The sequence below is a fragment of the Myxine glutinosa genome, chromosome 9, assembly GCF_964187855.1.
Source record: "Myxine glutinosa chromosome 9, kmMyxGlut1.1, whole genome shotgun sequence".
Taxonomy (NCBI): domain Eukaryota; kingdom Metazoa; phylum Chordata; class Myxini; order Myxiniformes; family Myxinidae; genus Myxine; species Myxine glutinosa.
The window spans coordinates 48537322-48558990 of NC_136269.1; the positions used below are offsets into that span (position 1 = coordinate 48537322).

At 49.2% G+C, this 21669-nt stretch overlaps 1 pseudogene; it reads right to left on the reverse strand.

The window, feature by feature from the left end:
- Window positions 1–12593: 12593 nt before the first annotated feature.
- On the reverse strand, window positions 12594–21132 carry LOC144893715 (uncharacterized; annotated as a pseudogene).
- Between the last annotated feature and the right edge of the window lie 537 nt (window positions 21133–21669).

Sequence of the window (21669 nt, forward strand, 5' to 3'; positions counted from 1 at the left end):
GCGGAAATGAGGATTGTGTTTTTTTTATTGTGTGTATTATTATTATTGCTTTATTCTGAGCCCTCCTTGCTCCAGTGTGTATAAAGGTCAAAAGGGTGTTTCGGTAGTTAATTCCATAAAGCATACACGTCAGCCAATCATAGAATACCCCTGTTCAGTAGTTTATTTCCTTATTATGTGTCTTAGGGTAAGGCGTTGTCTTCCATTAAATTGACACTCCATTGCACCAAGTGAAATAGATAGATTCCCTTCATTCCCATTCCCAAAAACCTCCATTTCCCCTTTCGTCATGGCCAAGCCTCAATTTGCCAATTACATCCCCTCCAAAGCCGCCATTGAACATGTGCTCGGGTCGGGGAAGAAAGGCGTGCCCGCCCGTCGTCATCAAGGGCGGAGCCAGAGGGTCGTGCGACCAACCATGGCCGAGGTGAGCACACCGATGGGCGTGTCCTGAAGGCCGGCGGCTTAATCGCTGGAGGCGCTATAAAGGCACGCGCGCAAGAAGTTGCGAGGAGGTCCATGGGAAAGAGCTGAGTTGTGTGGTTTTGGTCAGAGTTGGTCGTCAGTGGTGGTCAGTGGTTGCGTTGAGTTGTCGGTGGTGAAGAGTGGTTGGACCAAGAAAGAGAGAGGAGAGAACCCGTCACGCCAGACCCACCACCAGCGCGTCGGCTCCACCAAGCAGCTCCGACCCGTGATCCCGCGCACACGACAGGATCGGTGGCATCAGCGGCCGTCGAGGTCCAGCCCGATGTCCCGTGCGGGATCAAGCTCCAGCCAACTCCGTGCCGTCCTCCCCCTCCAGCCACACACCTCCTTCCAGCCAATCCACTCTGCAATTCCCCGTGTGAGTCCGTTTCTGTTTGTTCTGTCCTGGGTATTTAATTAAGTTTGTATAGTTAAGCTAGTAATTTTCACTGTGTCACCTGCTTTTTCAATGTTCCCTGTACATAACCGTGACTGCTCCTTTTGCTTGTGTGTGTAAATAATAAATCCCGTTACTCTTCTGTACGTCTTCTTCTTCCTCTTTACATTCGGTCGCTTTAGAGTTTTCCATATTGAATATCTGTGGCGCGATACGGCCAACGTTCAGGTGAATCGGGTGAATCGGGGAAACTGTTAGGTCGCGGTGCCATCCGCTCGGCAAACATAACATCCTTAACCGCGGACCGTAACAATTGGTGTCAGGAGTGGGATTCGGACCTGGGACTAAATTCATTTAGCCCAAATTTTGGACACAATTGTACAATTGGCGTAACAATTGGTGTCGGGAGTGAGATACGAGGCCCGAACCAAATTTTAAAAACATCTATAAAAAAAATTTGGTCAAAATTTGGAGCGGCCGAAATTTGCTTTGTTTTAAAGAAAAACCCGAATTTTGAAATCGCGCCATGGCTGGTCAAGGCGATCGGATGCAGGTGGGTGAGCTAGAGGAGGGGTTAGGAGTAACCCAGGATCAGAGGGACGAAGTAGAGGAGAACATTGGCAATGTGGTTGAGGAGGTTTCAGGCGCGCAAAATGGCGTCTCGCACATGGCTACGGCGCCCGTGACCGTAGCAGCGCCACCAGTGGATTTGAACCTTTTTATGATGCAAATGAAGGCCCTTATGGACAAGAATAGTGAGCAATTGGGAAACCAGATCGGAGGATTGGAAAACAGAATGGGGAACCGGATGGATGCTCAGGGTGAGCGAATAGAGGGCCAAATGGGACAAATGGGGAACCGGATGGATGCTCAGGGTGAGCAATTGGAGGTAATGAGGGACGAAGCGAAGGGTACCGGTGAGGGATTAGACAAGAAATTTGGGAAGGTAGACGACAAATTTGAGGGGTTAGACAACGGGATAAAATAGGTGAAAAAGGGGTTAATGGGGTTAGAAAATAGGATGGAAGACAAATTGCGGGAGATAGGGGAGCAATCCGCCCGAGAAATTAAACAAATGGGAGAGCAGATAGAGGCGGTGAAAATCGGGGTAGAAGCCAATTTGGATGCTCAGAGGGATGAATTAGGACAGATGAGAGTGGCATCTACAAAAGAGATGGAGGAGATGAAAGAGGAGATACGACGAGGTGTAAGTGAGGAGGTCTCGGGGGTACGCGAGGAGGTAAAGCGAGGTGACAAGCGTATGGAGAAAGAGGTGAGGAATAATACAGCTAGGTTACAGGGGGGAATAGAGGGTCTGACGAGGGGAGTAGAACAGCTGACAGTGGGACAAAAGGAACTAGTGGACCAAGTGGAAAAGAACACTGCGGTACTAGGAGGGTTGAAAGCGACACAAAGAGACATCAAGGACGACTTGATAGCGACACAGAGGCAATGTCAGATGGTACGTGAGGGACTGACAATGAGGTTGGACGAGGTGACAGAGATAATGGAGACGAAGGACCGGCAGGTGAGGACGCACATAGAAACGGTCAAGGTAGCCTTAGAGGACGAAATTGAGGAAACGCACCGGGAAATAAAAGAGGTGAAGCAAAAATTAGAGGAAGTGGAAGAGGAGGTGAGTGAAATTAAGAAGAGACGGACAGAAACTAAGAGAGAAATACAGGAGGAGGTGATGGAATATGGGCAAGGTCGGTGCTCAAATCGTGATTATGTGCTCGCTAACCAAATAAAGAGTTTGCAGGTGGCGAAGGAGGTGTGGAGACGAGGTGCCAAGGTGAGTAGCGATATACGTGGAAATGCATATAATGTGAGGGGAGCTTCAGTCGGCTTGGGGGTTGATTTGGATCCGGGTGTTCGTGAGAGGCCGTTGGTGAAGTGTGCGACAGGTACGGTGTGCGAAGGAGGAGGTGTGCGAGAATGTCTGACTCTGGGGTGTGTGAGGAAAAAGTGCGCGCCGAGGAGTGAGTGTGCTGTCGAGAGTGAGTCGGTCGTAGCGCGTGTGCGAGGGGGCACATGGAAGCGCGGAGTGGGGAGTGTTACAGAGGATGTAACGAGAGAGTGTACACCTGTGGTGAGTGTTACGGAGGATGTAACGGGAGAGTGTGCACAAGAGGATGCATGAGAAAGGTGTGTAACGGACGGGTGCATGGGGAAAGAGTGCGCTGTCAAGAGTAAGGGAGAATGCACACCTGTGGTGAGTGTTACGGAGGGTGTAACGGGAGAGTGTGCACAAGAGTGTGCGCGAGAAAGATGTGTAACGGACGGGTGCATGAGGAAAGAGTGCGCTGTCAAAAGTAAGAGTGAGTGCGCGACCAAGAGTGGTGGTGAAAGTAGTGAGAGTGACACGGAGCGTGAGTTGGTTGTAACAGGTGAGCGAGGATGTACACCTGGAATGGAAGGATGCACACCTGGAATGGTAGAGCGTGTGTGGGAATGCACACTTGAGTTGGTCGTGAGGCACGTGGTTGGGTGTGCGAGTGAGAGCACACCTGTGATTGTCACGGAGGCTGTGACCGAGGAGGGGGCGCGAAGAGGTGTGTTGGTGAGGTGTGCGAACGACGAGTGTGTGCCAAGGTGTTCGGTGGTCAGGTGTGTGACCAAGTCTGTGAGCGGAATGAGTGTACCTGGGTGTGTAAGAGAAGGTGCAATGATGAGGAGCATGGGGACAGCTGGATGTATGAGCAAGGAACGGGCTGCGGGGTGTAAGCATGCAGGTGAGGCATCGACGGTAACCGGGTTAGCAGTTAGAGCGACGTATAGCCGAATCGGGCCCTCGGTGCGCGTCGGGCAGCTTCGCGTGCCGCGAGGACCAGCGGGGTTCCGAACCATGGCGGTTTCGAAAGAACCGCCGTACGCGATCCACGCTGGGCCTCGCTTTGAACGGCCGCGTCCGTGCTCCACTAGGCGGAGCGGGCAGCCCGATGGGAAGGGTCGTCATGGCGACCCTCTTTTGTTGAGGCGTTCCGGCAGGTCGAGATCGGGCCATTGGACGGCTTTGTGCCGAGATGGTGCGTGGGATCTCGGCCCGGGTAAGCCCCCGTCCTTGCACCGAGTGCCGGACGTATCCAGCCGCCGGCACCAAACAACCCGCATTCATTGCTCGGCTGTACGAAGCCGAGCTTTAGAAGTGAATTGGCGCACCGAGAGGCTCAAGTGAGTAGACTGATGACGAGAATAGTGTTTTGGCCCGAAATTGTAAAGCAAAATTTGATGATTGGCAGAGTGAGGATTGGTAGACGATTGGCAGATGATTGGCAAATTTTTGATTTGTTGGATTTGGTGTGCAAAATTGATAGTGGGAGATGCCCGATGTGGTGGGATGGCAACTCTGTCATCCCTCACAGCGGGGGCAAAGGAGCACTAGGTTATGGGGTTTATGGCAGTGAAAACTAGCCCGGGTGGGTTAGGATATAACGATAGGGACCTAGAAGATGACCTTAGGTGACGTTAAGATTAGGTAGTGACAATGACACCTGTAGTGGGGACGCAGAGAGGGTAGTGTGGATGATAATGACGTGGTATGTGCTTAGTTTAAAGGGAATACGGGGACCACTAAGTTAGCAGGGCAACAGGTAGATTAGATGATGCCGTGTGAGTGTTGGAGGTGTATTCAAGTGTATTGAGCAGGGTATGAGTAACTGATTGTGATTGTGAGTTGTAGTGAGATTGCACAGGTGTGCAACTGAACACTGAACAGGTGTGTGGAGCAGTGTTTGAGTGAGTGATGGTGATGAGTATTGTGCTGACCAAATGGTCCAGGAAGGAAGGAGGGTGCAGGTGGCACCAGGTGTGATTGCACAGGTGTGCAACGACAGGTGTATGGGGAATGGTTGTATGGAATAAATGGTATGGAATACATGGAATATTGGAATGGATGGTCGTGGAGTGAGTATGGTGGAAACTATGGAGTGGAGTGGATGGTGCGAAGGTGTGAATGGGGGAAGGATGGACCCCCATCACGAATACCCGGGGCGTGTAGTGTAAGGGTTAGGTAGAGGGAACAGGTAAATTGTGGTTGGATATTGGCATCTGTGGTGCGGGTGAAAGAATGGTATTTGGATGGGTGCATTAGTGTTGTGGAAATGGCTGGGCGTGTAGCCTGTTAGTGTGTGTAGTTGGTTTGGGCACTCCACCACTGTGAGGATGTCAGCCAGGTGAGGCCGCAGGTGGGCTCTGGGAGCCGGTAGAGTTGTTGTGGATGGGGCCTGAGGATCCGGAGGACGGACCCAGGTAGCCCAGTGCCAGGGCACTGAGGGGGTGAGAGTGCGAGAGGGCCTTCCCCAGTTAGTTAGGTTAGGTTAAGGAGCAGGTAAGCTCGGGTGGCAACTACAGTGGTGGAGGTGTGCAGGTGGGTAGACCTGCTGGGAGAGCTACACGTCTCAGCCCAGCAATTGTGCAAGGGCACCGGGAGATGAATCGGGGGAGTGAGACCCCAAATTGAGAAGCACCACAGTTGGTCAATGGGAATTGGTTTTTAGAACCCAGAGTGTAAGTTGGCCAATGGATTGGCAGGGAAAGACCCCGGGTAGTGTAAAGTGTGTTAAAGTCATTTAGAGGATAGTTAGGATTGAAGTCTCCTCGCACCATCTGCATCCACTCACCTGAGGTGACAGGTACTCCACACCATGCCATGTTTTATTATTTTTATTGTGCAGATGTTTGGATTGAGAGACGCATCATGACGTGGGTGTGACATTGTGCTTTGTGTTCCATCTCTTCCTCCTTATGAGGATTGATGATGAATTGGGTGATGGCAAATTTTGGATAGAGGGATTGTGGGAACGAATTTGGTGTAGAAGAGATATGGGGAGACGTGACAGTAGTGACGAATTTGTAAATGTGTAGATTTTTGTAAATATGGGGTAAGGGCAAGGGTAGAGTAGGTGACAGGGGGGGTGACGTACGGTAGGGACGAGCTTTCTCACTTCGCTCTCCGTACGCACTTCACCTTGCATTGCCTTATTGATGTGTATCCTTGTGACCTTACCCCTCGCTCATCTGTCTGTCCCCCCTTTTGTCTCCCACATGAGGACCTGTACGCCACTGGGCGCCGAGGGGAGCGTGCGTGAGTCCGCCATTGTGCGCCCGGAACTCCCAGAACCAGCTGTCTGCATCGATGCACCACATTATGGACCACATGTCTGTGGCCGAGCACCACTGATGGACCCCATGGGTTGGGGCATGGCCCCTCTGCTGGAACCGGCCATGAAGGCCCGAAATCTTGCTGGCGGACCTTGATCACAGGGCACCGATCCCCCACAGGTGAACCACACTATTCGGCCCCCTGTGGGCCATAAATAAAATAAAAACGGACACGTTAGGTGCATTTTATTGCAAATAGGCCGCCAGCAAAGGAAGATGACAACAACTGGAAAATAGTAAAAGCCAGCAGAGGGAGCCGAAGAGCAAGAGACCACCTGCAGGGTTAGGGGTTGTTGATTTATTTTTATTGATGAACAGTGATGACTGTGCACTGATTGGTGCTTGAGGGTGCTTTGGTGCGTTTATGGGTGCTTTCATGGTGCATTGATGCAGAGCAGACTGTCTCCCCCCCAGAAAGAACAATCACAGGTCCTGGGTTGCGTTTTGTAAATAAAGTAGCGTCACTGTAAATAATGCTCCCCACCGTCAGTGTGTAGTTTGAAGACCATGCCGCAATTCGGTTAGCTGTGGGCGTGAGTCTGTTAGGTAGGGTGCAATGGAGCAGCGGGACATATTTATTTATGTTTTAAGACTGTCGCACTCAGGGTCAGGTTAAAAGTAGAGGGAACTACACCTACGTGTCACACTAAATTAAAGTTATAGGCCCGGGAAGTGCCTAGGAGGAGGAGGGTGCAGTGTTGCAGAAATGAGGATTGTGTTTTTTTTATTGTGTGTATTATTATTATTGCTTTATTCTGAGCCCTCCTTGCTCCAGTGTGTATAAGGGTCAAAAGGGCGTTCCGGTAGTTAATTCCATAAAGCATACACGTCAGCCAATCATAGAATACCCCTGTTCAGTAGTTTATTTCCTTATTATGTGTCTTAGGGTAAGGCGTTGTCTTCCATTAAAATGACACTCCATTGCACCAAGTGAAATAGATAGATTCCCTTCATTCCCATTCCCAAAAACCTCCATTTCCCCTTTCGTCATGGCCAAGCCTCAATTTGCCAATTACATCCCCTCCAAAGTCACCATTGAACATGTGCTCGGGTCGGGGAAGAAAGGCGTGTCCGTCCGTCGTCATCAAGGGCGGAGCCAGAGGGTCGCGCGACCAACCATGGCCGAGGTGAGCACACCGATGGGCGTGTCCTGAAGGCCGGCGGCTTAATCGCTGGAGGCGCTATAAAGGCACGCCCGCAATAAGTTGCGAGGAGGTCCATGGGAAAGAGCTGAGTTGTGTGGTTTTGGTCAGAGTTGGTCGTCAGTGGTGGTCAGTGGTTGCGTTGAGTTGTCGGTGGTGAAGAGTGGTTGGACCAAGAAAGAGAGAGGAGAGAACCCGTCACGCCAGACCCCCCACCAGCGCGTCGGCTCCACCAAGCAGCTCCGACCCGTGATCCCGCGCACACGACCGGATCGGTGGCATCAGCGGCCGTCGAGGTCCAGCCCGACGTCCCGTGCGGGATCAAGCTCCAGCCAGCTCCGTGCCGTCCTCCCCCTCCAGCCACACACCTCCTTCCAGCCAATCCACTCTGCAATTCCCCGTGTGAGTCCGTTTCTGTTTGTTCTGTCCTGGGTATTTAATTAAGTTTGTATAGTTAAGCTAGTAATTTTCACTGTGTCACCTGCTTTTTCAATGTTCCCTGTACATAACCGTGACTGCTCCTTTTGCTTGTGTGTGTAAATAATAAATCCTGTTACTCTTCTGTACGTCTTCTTCTTCCTCTTTACATTCGGTCGCTTTAGAGTTTTCCATATTGAATATCTGTGGCGCGATACGGCCAACGTTCGGGTGAATCGGGTGAATCGGGGAAACTGTTAGGTCGCGGTGCCATCCGCTCGGCAAACATAACATCCTTAACCGTGGACCGTAACAATATATATTTATATATATATATATATATATATATGTATATATATATATATATATATATATATATATATATATATATATATATATATATATATATATATATATATATATATACATACATATATACATTGTACATCATGAATTCCACCGGGACAGAATCACCGTTAACACTCATTTTAGCAACGATTAGTTGCTCTGTGTGTGAAATTGCAGGATATATGCGAACCAAACTTGGACGTATTCAAGGAGGAATGTCCACTGCAAAACATGAGATAATGATGAACTGTCTGAAGCTGTGCTTAATATTTAATTGAATATTGAAATTTCGTGACGGAATAACCTAAATCGGACATGCTCATTCACGACTTCGTACTAAAGCTCATAAATCTGCTCTCCTCCTCATCACATTCATGGCTTTCACTCTTATTTTGATAGTTGTGCGTACTTGAATCCTTTAACATCCTTCCGAGCAATGGCGCACTAATTTTTGAAACGCCTTGCCTGTAAAAAAAACCTGGGTGTCAGATTATAGTCGGTTTGAGAATCAAACTCACACAAGATAACTTGAAAGCAAGTATATGTGTCAAATTCATGGAAAGCCTTGTGCCAATTAGCAACAAGAGGAAAAAAAAAAGAAAGATTATACATCCTGCATAACATTATTTTTCTGAGTGTGCCAATGTGTCCAAAAGTGCCATGTAAAACAACTGTGCGTATTTTCTTCATGTAAAAATAGCAAATCAATAACCATCATAACAGGTGTTATTCTCGACGTTAATTGACGTAATAACTTCAAACTATTTTCAACAATTTCTGGCAATACAAACTAGTGCCTCTTTTGAAAAGAAAAAACTAAATTAAACAAAATTAGCCACATTTCCTGTTTTTGTTTCATTTTTAGGGAAAGGTGTTTTGTATTGAATAAAATTAAAGAATAAAGGATTTGTAACAATGAAATTAAAGAAAAAACAAACATCTCATGTCTTAAGCAAAATAATGCACAAATTTTGCACACTTGCAACTCCTCTGAGCCCCAGGCAGTATTGTAAAAAATAAATTGAACCAGTTTCAGTGTCATTTTATTAAGTGAAATTAATTAAATATTACTGCAATTTACTTTTGCGCTGTTCTTTTTACAGAACACCTTGTATTTTATTCTACACAAGTAGATGAAATCATTAAATTATACACAGTGCCCCCATAATTGTGAAATAAAACAATGTGCAGTCTAATGTTACCAGTTTTCATGAAATAATATACTGCCATGCCACAAGTAACCAGTAGTATTCGAACATTTTAGATTTCTTAATTTTCATGCTTTAAGGATTTCTTCATTCATAATTTCAAATTAATGATGGTTTCATTCCACCCACGATTGTTAAAGCCCAATTACCTCTACCACCGAAGGTGGATGGAAGTTGTGTTTTCACCAGTATCTGTTTGTTTATCTTTGAGCAGGATATCTCAAAAGGTTTTGGATGGATTCGGTCAAAATTTGATGGACAAGTTGGGTGTGCGACAAAGCCAAATTGATTCGATTTTGGTGAAGATCCAAGTCTGGATCCGAGGATGTTTGCGATTATTCACCATTGGGTGATAGGGCCAAAAACTATGTACAGAAATATATTTCAAAAAAAGTTTTGGATGGATTAGGACACAATTTGATGGACAAGTTGGGTGTGCGACAAAGCCAAATTGATTCGATTTTGGTGAAGATGCCGGTCTGAATCCGAGAATGCTTGTGATTATTCACCACTGAGTGATAGGGCCAAAAACTATGTACAGAACGATATTTCAAAAGTTTTGGACAGATTCAGACAGAACTTGGTGGATGAGTTGGTTGGGTAAGTGACAATATCAAGCCAATTTGATTCTGGTTCCGGTTTTGGATCTGGATCTGCCCTATCAGTGGGATACAAAATGTAAGCTGTCCAAGCCTGGTGGAGGTATATGCTCTCCACCGAGTAATGTTCTAGTTCTTCAAGAAATTTGGATGCTCATTCAGCAGAAATTCCGGAAATTATATCAGTTGACATTGCCTACTCCATCCAAGAATATTGCTTTTCAGATATGGTGCATTTTATGCAGATTATAACTGTTTGCCCAATAACTCAATGCACACCTTCATCGATCGTCTACCTGAAGTTTATTCAGTACAGTAACCAAATGTTTCCTTCATGTGACTTGATACAATGTAGTGCGTGGTTGACTGAAAAGACACAAATTAAGGCCATCAATTCATGAACCTGGATGTTTACAAAGCTAATAAATACAGATTTAGCAGCACAAAGCATAGAACCTTCCGTTTTATAGACTTTGGTTCTCAGAAGACTAAATCTGTAGCGTTTCAGGTAACCGCCATTTTGCCATGTGACGTCATCACGTATCTTACGTTGTATGGTGTATTAATAAATGAGAACGTTATCGAGCGCGGTATAACAAGTAGCCTGCCTTGCTTCATAATCTCAGATTAAATATTCTGAACAAACTGGGTAGGTACAAGTCCAACGATCTAAAGCATAACTAAATCACAAACATGTAAGAGCCTGGCCGTAACACAGATAAATGCCAATGTTTTCCTTCATTAATGGTCCTTCATCTTTTCTGTACACTCTGCGCCCTTAACAATTAGCCATCAAATACAGAAACATGTTCCCTCTATCAAATGTCCCTCAAACCATGTGATGAACCCTTTCCACATAGGAAACAACTTTTCCTGTTGATATGCAGCGGCTCTCAAAAGTATTCACTGCCGACCAATAATGCCACATTTGCCATTTATATGAATTATGAATTATGTAAAAACAAAAAAAATTTAACTTAATTTTTTTTTAACTTTAAAATGTTTTTTTTACCGCAAATGCACACGATTACAGTTTCATAAAAAATGCTTACAAAAAAAAACAAAAAAAAAACACCATCGTGTACCATTTAAATTATTTTATTTTACAAACAAATGCAACTTTCAAATGATGATGGTGATGAATTTAAATCCCATGAATTCCGCCAAATCTGAGGATGACCCAAATGATAGTCCTGTAACGTCGTGCACTGAGGGAGAGGCAGGAGAGGCAGCAGTTGAGGATGTTGGTGAGGATGCTGGTGAGGAAACTGAGAGGATGGCAGGAGTGGGTGCTGGTGGTGTTGAGGTGGAGGTATCAGGGTGAAAGAAATGGGTAATGGGGAGCCGCCTGGCAGATTGCCGCAGGTTTCGATGCAGCTCTTTGTAGGGGAGAAGCAAATCATCCAAACCCCTCTTGAACTTGAGGTACCTCTCCATGACTGGATCAGCATCTTCCAACTTGTTGATAAGCGCCCACATGTCATGCAGCAACTCGCCCAAGAACTGGACTGTGAGGTTAGACCTCGGCATCTCTTCCTCATCACTGCCTGCCTGCCCCTCCTCGGAAACCGTTATAATGACCTCCAACTCCTCCTCGGTGAGGTTGTCGCCATGTGAGGCAATGAGATCCTCCAACTCCTCAGGCCGCATGTCATCAAAGCCTTCCCCTCCCAGCTGCCGTGCCAACCCAACAATCACATGCCTCTCCTCCATGTTATCGGGAAAGCTAGTAAAGTTTATGACTGCATGTGTCCACAGGTTATTCCAGCACGCGTTTATGGTCGAGGCTCTCACCTCAACCAGCGACTCCTTGATGGCGCCGATGCAGTAGGCAATGTTGAAATCCTTCCAACACTGCCCAACGGTGAGCCCTGGGTCGGACTCCATCGCATCCAAAATGCGGCGAAAGGTGTGACGGGTGTAATATGTTTTAAATGTTGAAATCACACCTTGATCGAGTGGCTGGATGAGGGAGGTGGTGTTGGGCGGCAGGAAGATCACCTTGATGTTCGGCTGAGCCGTGTCCAGGTTTGCAAGGTGGCCAGGAGCGTTGACCAGGAGCAAGAGAACCTCGAACGCAAGGTTTTTTTCCCACCATGTACCTCTCCACCTGAGGGACGAAACAATTATGGAACCAGTCCAGGAAGATTGCTGCCGTCACCAGGCTTTCCTGTTGGCCCTCCTAAACAAGGGCAGAGTTTGCTTGTTCTTGACCTTGAGAGCACGCGGGTTCAGGGAACAGTAGGCTACAACATCATGGGTTTCAGCATAAAGTCCCCTTTTGCGTTTGCACAGAGGAGAAGAGATACCCGGTCCTTCACAGCCTTGAATACCGATGCTGTCTCCTCAGACTTCGAGATGAAAGTTCTCGTGGGCATCTTATTCCAGAGGAGGCCAGTCTCGTCAGCGTTGAACACCTGGTCTGGGAGGTATCCCTCCTATTCGATCAGCCTAGTGAGTTGAGCAGGGAATGCTTTTGCCGCCTCGTGGTCCGCGGAGGCTTCACATTTTTCAGGCAGTACTGCTCCTTGAAATGATGGAACTATCCCCTACTTGTAGTGAATGAAGTTGCGCTGCTTGTACCATCATCGCTCAGCGCATCACTCGTGCTGGCACCACCCACGCCAGCGCCAGACAAATGATCGTAAATTTGTTTGGGCTTTTTGCGAATGAGAGGTCCAGTCAAAGTCATATTCTTCTGCGTGTTGTCTTCAATCCAAATGATGAGAGCCTTCTCCATCCTTTCTATGTTGACATCCCGGACATGGGTGACTACCTTCGTACTCGATACAGCTCTCGCTGAAATACTCCCACGAATCGCCTCCTCGTTGTTCCCTATGTAGTGAATGGTGGATTAGTTGATGCCATAATGCATGCCCACAGATGCTGCACTCCCTCCTCTTGAAAGCCGGTCGATCAGCTCCATTTTCTGGCTCAGTTTCATCGCTTTCTTCTGCCTCTTCAACACATCTTCGGCACTGGCCTTGCGCATGGCAACCATGATTGAACGATGAGCAGAGCTAGAGTCAAAAACGCAGGTCAAAGCAATGGGACAAGAACAATGATTGAGATCCAGGACACAGTCTGTTCATGTAGGAATGTGAGCATTGTGGGTAGCTGCGGGAGGGGTGAATACCCTGGACATTTTTTCTGGGGGATGTTATCGGATGATGCCGAATTGAGCCTATCTGCTAATTTCAATAATAGCTTCAATGAAGCGTTTGCATTCTATAATTCACGGGGTTGACATGTTTACGCAGCTGGTGGAACATCCCCTGAAGCGTTTTCATTGTGTAAGATCTCTGTTGATGCTGTACCATAAATTTAAAACTGTAATAGATTTAATGAAGTGTTTGCATTCAATAATTCGTGGAGTTGACTTGTTTACACATCTGGTGGGATATTTTCCAAAGCTCGCTTATAGTGCGGCTAAAATTGGCGGCCGTGAAAACCATGAAAACGCAAAGCACACAGCAGTGAATGCATAGCAGGTCATGCTCGTGGCTCTTAAATTTTTTTTGCGTATGTCCAGCTGCTTTATGCATTGCTGGTGAAAGATGGGTTTTTATAAATACCGTATGTCAGGCTAACAGCTCGTGAATTTTTTTTCTTTTGCGCCCTTGAAAAACCGCGAATTCGCGGTTCATGGCTGTGAATAGGACAAAAAACGCGATTTTGTGGAACACGGCCGCGAATAGAAAAAAAAAACGCGAATTTGCGGGACACTTTTTCACAAATAGAGAAACAGGTCGCATTTTGTCACCTGCGAACACGCCGAATCCGTGAATAGCGGGTACCGACTCCATACATACGAGTGTGTTTGTGTGTGTGTGTGTGTGTGTGTATATATATATACATATATATATATATATATATATATATATATATATATATACACACACACACTTTTTTACAGGCAAGGCGCTTTGGCTAGCCATGGCGCGAATTTAATTTGGATGTTATACTAAAATTTTGGTCGCTCATAATTTTGGCCAAATTTGTCCAAAAAAATTTGGTCTGGGTTCCAAATCCCACTCCTGACACCAATTGTTGCGGATCTCAGCGCCGGCCTTCTCCCGTTACCAAGGGGGGATTAGTCCCCTTGTCTTTGACTGGCCGACGGGACCCGGGACCTATGACGGCCTTCCCAGACAGCGCGAAATAGGGTCGTAGGACTAGAATCACTATTACCTAATTACTCGCGCTGCCCAGAAACGAGGAAATAAGCCCCGCATGAATCACGCGTGCTGAGACGCCGAGCAGTGTGTACACGCGATCCATGCCATTTAGTTGGTGAACCAGGTTCTAGCGATCTTACTCGTACCACGCTTAGCCAATGGAGAAATCACACAGGCGATCGAATTGGGAAGAAAGGAATAACAGGATTTATTTACACTATTTACAATGATTCCAGAAAAGAGGACACAGTGCAGCCTTAAAAACAGTCTTAACTTAATCCCCAGGACAAACGGGCCCGTCTCACACACAGACACACTCACACGGGGCTTGCAGCTGCAAGATGCTGGGCCGCGTCCTGGGATGGCTCTCATGCAGCTCCCTCCGGCCTCGGACTCGTCCCGGGGAGATGGTAAGTAGAGGGGCAGGAGCTCTCCGCGTGTCGTTTGGCACACAGAGGTTAATACGGGGCGAACGGTAGGGTCTGGGCTCTGGCAGATGGCAGTTAATCACTCGCGCTATTACCACGTTCACTCGCGTGGCTGAGTAGACAATATTCGCCACCGGCGCGTCTGGCTGCCTTTCCTTCGGCACATACGTAATACTGAGATATAGCGCAATGCCTCCAAAGCGAGCGCTGCGAATCAAGTTCTTCACAGTCCTCTCGCATGCAAGTAAGCTGGTCAGTCCTCCTCGTTCTCTCTCGTGCTCTCTGTTCGTTCTCTCAAGCCTTGGCAAGTCCTCTCTTGAAAGTCCTTTGTGCAGTGACTTTTATAGGCACGCCCCGCGAACCTTCTAGCACTTAGCAGACGCGCCTTACCACGCCCTGTCACGCCATGCCGTTAGAGCCCTGGTTGGCTGGTGGCCCTTACCGTCATCGCGTCTGACGCGCTGCCTTGACGCCACCCCACCCCGACCCCGCGCTCCTCCCTCTTAGGCCTCCCTCGTGTTACTCGACTAGTGAGCGAGCAAAGGGCAGCAAACGCTGCTGGCAGCCAAAGCGTAACAAATGCTGCTGGCAGCCAAAGCGTAACAAATTGAGTGGATTAGCCCAATGGGGTGTGGGATCAATTATGCCCATAGGTGGAATTGGAGGGTGGCGCAAAAATGAAGGCGACCTAAACTCATGTCTTTACACAACGCAAATATTACTAGGGGAAATGGCCTATTCCTACACATACTATGACATAACTAATACTACAAGGTGGCCTACGTGTTGCTCGTGGACTAACTATGGAGGGCAACCCTTTAACCTTTAATGATCAATATGTGCCAATCTCAAAACCGTAGCACTGCCCCCCTCCCTTGCCAGACTCGTCCCCGAGTCGAACCCACACAGGTGAGAACGACCGGTTTTGAGAAAGGTTCGGGACAACTCTTTAAATGATGTGTGACACTTATATGTGGTTTCCCTCTACATTTAATCTAACACCCTGTATGCGACAGTTTTACAACACTAGATATGTCCCACCTACTGCGTTGTGTACTAACTAACAGACTCACACACATAGCTAACCGAATTGCGGAATGAATTCTCAAACTAAACATAAAGCCGGTGGGGAGCATGTTATTTACAACACTAAACTCATTATTTACATCTCTATAACCCAGGACCTGTTCTTTTGTGGAAAGAAATTTGGAGGAGAGAAAACAACAATGCACCAATACACCAATACACAAAAATGCACAAAAATGCACAATCACCATTTCATAATAAATGTCACATTTTCTGCTTGGCTGCTGCTTCTTGCTTCCTGCTTCGTCTTCGGTGTGCCATAATAAAAACTTTCAGGTCTTCTTTCCTGACACACTAGAATAAATTGCACGAACCGTGTCCATTTTTATCTGCCAGCAGGGCCAATCTTAGGTGGTCCGACTGCGTGACATCGACGCCACTTAGATCCAGTGGTCCGGAGGTGCAAGGTAACGTTTGCAGCAAATGTCTGCTCAGCAAAGATGCCAGGCCACAGAACGTGTGGTCCGTAAGGTGTATTGGTGCAGCAACAGGTAGCAGGGGTGCCGCATAAGTGTAGCCAGGTGCCACTGCACGGTTCAGGGTTCCTGCACACTCCCTTCCAAAAATGGGTCCATTGGTGGGGAGGAAGACAAAGCACAGTTAGCGGAGGAAAGGGCGCAAGGGTGCACACAAACACAAGGCAATGCAACATGAGGGGCGCGGGAGAGCGAGCAGAGAAAGCTCGTCCCTAGCCGTTCGTAACCCCCCCATGTCAGCCTACACTACCCTTGCCCTTCCCTGTATTTAAACTTGACAAATTCGTCTCTACGTCTTGTCTCCCATATCCCCCTCTATGCCAAATTCGTCGTCCAATCCCTCCCAAGAAGGAAGAGAAGGAATACCCACAATGTCTCATCACGTCGAGATGCGTCTCACCTACTCAAATCGTTTGCAAAACCTGGTGTGGAGTTCTGTCACCCTTGGTGAGTGGATGTGGATGGTGCGAAGTGATTTCTCATCCTAACTATACTCTAATAACATTAACTCAGTTACGCTACCCGGGGTCTTGCCCTGCCAAATGGCATCTTTAAACTATGTGGTTCTAAAAACAAATTCCCATTGACCCACCCTGTGGTGCCCTACGAATTTGGATCTCACTCCCCAATTTTTCACTACTGTGCCTTCGCACAATTTCGGGGCTGGGTCGTGTGGCTCCACTAGCAGGTCTACCTACCTGTGCACCTCCGCCACTGAAGTCGCCACCCAAGCTTAACTTGCTCCTTGTGACTACCCTAAATCGGGGAAGGCCCCTCCTGGCTCTCTCACCCCTCTGATGCCCTCTCTGGCATTGGGCTACCCGGGTCCTTTCCTAGGATCCTCGGGCCCCAATGAACACTACTCTGACTGGCTCCCAGAGCCTACCTGTGGCCTCACCTGGCCGACAAACTACCAGTGGCGGAGTGCCCCAATAACCATACGCACCAACAAAGCCCACACACTCAGACATTCACTGACTCATGCACCCATCCAAGCACTTCATTGCCACTACCTGCACCACAGGTGTCAATATCCAAACATTTTACCTAAACCCTCTACCTAACTTTAAACTACCCTCCCCGGGTATCCGTGAAGGGGTCAATTTTCCCCCATTCACTCCTTCGCACGATGCATTCCACACCTTTTATTCCACACACCAATCATTCCACACCAATTATTCCATACCATTTATTCCACACACCTGTTCTCCACTTACAGCCCATGCAAGTCAATTCACACAACACAAATCCACTTGTCCTCAATACACCATTTATACACTTCTACACACACACAGCATCATCTAACTATCTACTTCCCTCTAATACTCGTGCTTTCCCGTCTTCCCTTACACTAAGCACACCCTCGTCATTATCATCCATCTAATCTCTCTACGTCCCCTCTACCTGTACAAATGTCACTACTTAAATCTCATGTCCCCTATTGTCATTTCTAAATCCCTAACAATATCATAGCCCGCCCTCGGCTAGTTTTCACTGCCATCCCCCTAATCTATCGCTCATGTGCCCCCCTCGAGGGATGGTAGATCTACCATCCCTCTACACCGGACACCATTTCCCAACACTATCACCCCCCAGTCCTCTGCACTATGAGTCCCCGTCATTGGAGGTACTGGGTCCTGCCTCGGCCTCTAAAGCCGAGGCGATCCATGAGGGCGCCTGCTCACCAGTGTAGGGTCTTACCCGGTCGGCGTGGACGATCCGAGGGAGGGCTCGTGGCCACATTTTGATCTTAATGACCACGTCACAAATTTTCGCCAGGACGACCCCCGGGCTTTGCCAGGGTAAGGTGAGTTTGGGACACTTGCCCTTCCGCCTCCGGGGATTGAAGAACCAAATCTTCATCCCCGGAGCGTACTGACTCCCCTGGCTCCGGTGGTCGTACCTGCGCTTCATTTTGGCACCCGCCAGCTGAAGCTGGCGGCGTGCGAAGGCATGGACGCTCTCCATGCCTTCCACCAGGTGACGTGCATAGCCCTCCCCCGGCGGTCTATCGGTGGTCTCTGGCACGGGACCACATAGCAGGTCGGCGGGAGCCCGCAACTCCCACCCATACATAAGCAACGCTGGGCTGCATGCGGTGGCCCCGTGCTGGCTAGTTCGGTAGGCCATTAACAAATATGGGAGATGTTCATCCCAGTCGTCCTGACGGGTGGTGGTGAACAATGCCAATTGTTGACTCAGGGTTCGGTTGAATCTTTCCACCATCCCGTCAGATTGAGGTCTGAAGGGCGTTGTTCTTGTCTTTCTAATTGACAGGAGTCTGCACACATCTTTTAATAATTGACTCTCAAAAATTCGACCCTGGTCGGTGTGCAGCTCCTCCGGAATCCCATGCCGACATACAAATCCTTCCACGAAGGCCTGTGCCACAACCCTGGCTTCTTGGTTGGGGGGGGGGGGGGCATAGGCCTCCGGCCACTTGGTGAAATAGTCCAGTACAACGAGGATGTACTTATTACCTTGGCGGGTGCGGGGTAGTGGTCCTAGAATATCCATAGCCACCCGCTCAAGGGGGGCCCCCACCTGGTGTAATTGAAGGGGGGCCCTCATCCTCCGTGCTGGTCCCTTTTTAGCAGTACAGGCGTCGCATCTCCGACACCAGTCCTGTATATCGCGCCCCATATTTACCCAATAAAACCTCCGGCGGACCCGAGATGTTGTCTTTGTCCTGCCCAAATGGCCGCCGGGGCGGGTACCATGCACCTGCTGTAATATGGCGTTTTTGAATTTCTCTGGAACTATCACCAGCCAGGAAGTTCTCTCAGAGGGAATCTCTACCCATTTGCGATACAAGATGTTACCTTTCAATTCCAGGGTTTGCCACTGAGCCCAATATGCCTTTGTTGGCACCCTGAGGGGGGTGACCGCTTCCCCATTAGGTATTCTCCCTAATCGAACCCATTCGTACACCGGTCCCAGTACGGGATCCTCCCGCTGGGCCGTGCTCCAAGCCAAAGTTCCAAATTCTTCATTGGCGGTTATTGGCAAGATTGGCCCTCTCACCCGGGTTGCATGGACTACGAGGGTAGGGGTGGAGTCTGTCAATTGTTCCCTCTCCTCGTGTCTCGACCAAAATTTACAGTTTTCCCCCAAACAAGGACGTCGAGAGAGTGCATCGGCATTCCCATGGGCCTTCCCGGCCCTATGGGTCACATTGAAATCGTACTGATGCAACTTTTCCAACCACCTCGCAATTTGGCCCTCAGGTTCCTTGAACCGGAGGAGCCATTGCAAGGAAGAATGGTCAATTCGAACCAGAAATTTCCGCCTGGACAAGTACGGGTGGAAATGGCTCATGGCAGCCAGCAAAGCCAATAACTCTTTTCGAGTGATGCAATAATTTCGCTCGGGCCTACTCATGGCCCGACTATAATACGCGATCACTCTCTCCACGCCCCCCTGTGTCTGGGACAAAACCACGCCCAATCCTTCCTGGCTTGCATCCGTGTCCAGGGTAAATGTCCCGTCACTAGTGGGGTACGCTAGAATGGGTGCGGATGTCAAACACCCCTTCAATGCTAGGAAGGCCTCTTGGCACTGCCTTGTCCAATTAAATCTTGTCCCCTTCTCCGTAAGCCGGTGAAGGAGCCGGGCCAACTCTGCAAATTTTGCCACAAAACGCCGGTAGTAGGAGCAGAGTCCCAAAAATCCCCGCACCTCCTTGATGGTACGTGGTGCTGGCCACTCCTCTACCGCTGTAATTTTGCCTGGGTCTGTTTTTACGCCCTCGCGACCAATGACGTGACCTAGATAGGCCACCTCCTTAGCAAAGAAAGTGCACTTACTCGGGCTCAGCTTTAACCCTGCCTGTCTGAGGCACCCAAACACCTGGTCCAAATTACCTATGGCTTGGGGGAAAGTTTTAGCATGCACCAGGACGTCATCCAGGTACACCAGGCATGACTGCCATGGCATGCCGCCCAGTACATGCTCCATCAATCGTTCAAAGGTGGCGGGGGCGTTACACAAACCAAACGCATCACAGTGAACTGATACAGCCCCTTACCTGTGGAAAATGCCGTTTTCTCCTTCCCTGCCCTATCCATCTCCACCTGCCAATACCCACTCATGAGGTCCAAGGTTGAAAACCAATTTGAGCCCGCAACGGCATCGAGGGTATCGTCAATTCTTGACAGTGGATATGAGTCTTTGAGTGTCACGTTGTTCAGTTGGCGATAGTCCACGCAGAAACGCGTGGTCCCATCTTTCTTTTTGATCAACACAACAGGTGACATCCAAGGACTTCCCGAGGGCTTGATGATACCTGCATCGTGCATCTTTTCTACCTGCTCATCAGCCTCCTCCCTCTTGCTCCAAGGGAGCCGTCGGGCGGGCTGACGAATAGGCCGGGCCTCACTGGTGTGGATCTGATGTTTCACCAGGCCCGTACGTCCAATATCCTCGTAGGACAAGGAGAAGATGTCCAAATGGGTTTCAATCAATTTGTGTAAGGCCTCCCTCTGGTTCTCCTCCAACTCTATGCTACTTCGATTTACCATCTCACAAATGGGATTGGGCCAATTCCTAGTATTTCCTAAAGACTCCCTCTGGGGCCGTCTCGGCTGAATGTTCTCGCCCCTCACTGCCGCGACTTCATTAACTGGGGTGCAGGCGGCTAACTTCGTGCCCCGTCCTATAGTGCGTGGTTCTGTACTAATATTAATGACTCGGACGGCCACCACCGGCCCGTCCGTTTTTACGAGGGTGCGGCCCACGACTAAACCCGGGATGGACTGCGCTGCCACCGGTTCGACTAGGCCGCAGGACTCCTGTCATGTTGGGCGAGCTAGCCATCGGGCCGGCACTATTGCCTCGGCCTTTGGGGGAATGGTCACGGCCTCAGAAGCCTCCATTTCCATCCTCTCGGCCGTGCTCACCCCTCCCAATGGCAGCTCATCTATTCCCACTTGCAGGGTCCCCCAGCACAAATCGATTTTACAACCGCTGGCAGTCAACAGATCCAACCCGATTAGGCATGGGTCACACACTTCTGCCACCCAAACTTTTATCTCCCTCTTTACCGACCCCAACTTGAGGGTTACAAAACCATGCCCTATGATTGGGGCCGTTACCCCGGTAGCCAGCTGCAAACTATGGTTTTCCAGATGCTGTATTTTATCCCAGCCATCTGCACTCGAATTAAGAATCACAGGGCTGATGATCGTGGCGCGAGCTCCTATCTCCACTACGGCGTCTACCACCATGCCGGCAATTTTGCACCGAATGGTCAAGCTGCCTGTACCAATTTGGCCACAATAGATTACCTGCCGCATCAATGACGGCTCTTCACCATCCCCTACTACCAAACACGGCCCTGCATGCTGGGCACATATTAGTTTCCCGGGCCCTGGTGGGGGGGGGGTGTCTGGGGTCGGCTAGCCTGACTCGCTCGAGGCGGAGTTGATGGTCCCGGCTGCCGGGGTCCATCCCGGCGCGGGGCTCGACACTCCCACGCACGGTGACCCACCCGGGTACAATTAAAGCACCTCACCTGGTAAGGTGCTTGCTTCCAGAATTCCAAATTGCCCCCCCTGTAGGTCCTAATTGGGACATTTGTCCGTGGCCTACCGTGCGCCACCTCCGGAGCCGCCTGCCATGGTCCAGATCCCGCCAGGCGCTGGTCCACCAGCCTTCAGACCATGTCCTCCAGGTCAGGGCGGGCGGACCCACTCAGGGGGCCGCCACCAGCCACAGGCCCTACCTGTCTCATCGCCACTGCATGGCTCTCGCTCCCCCGGGCC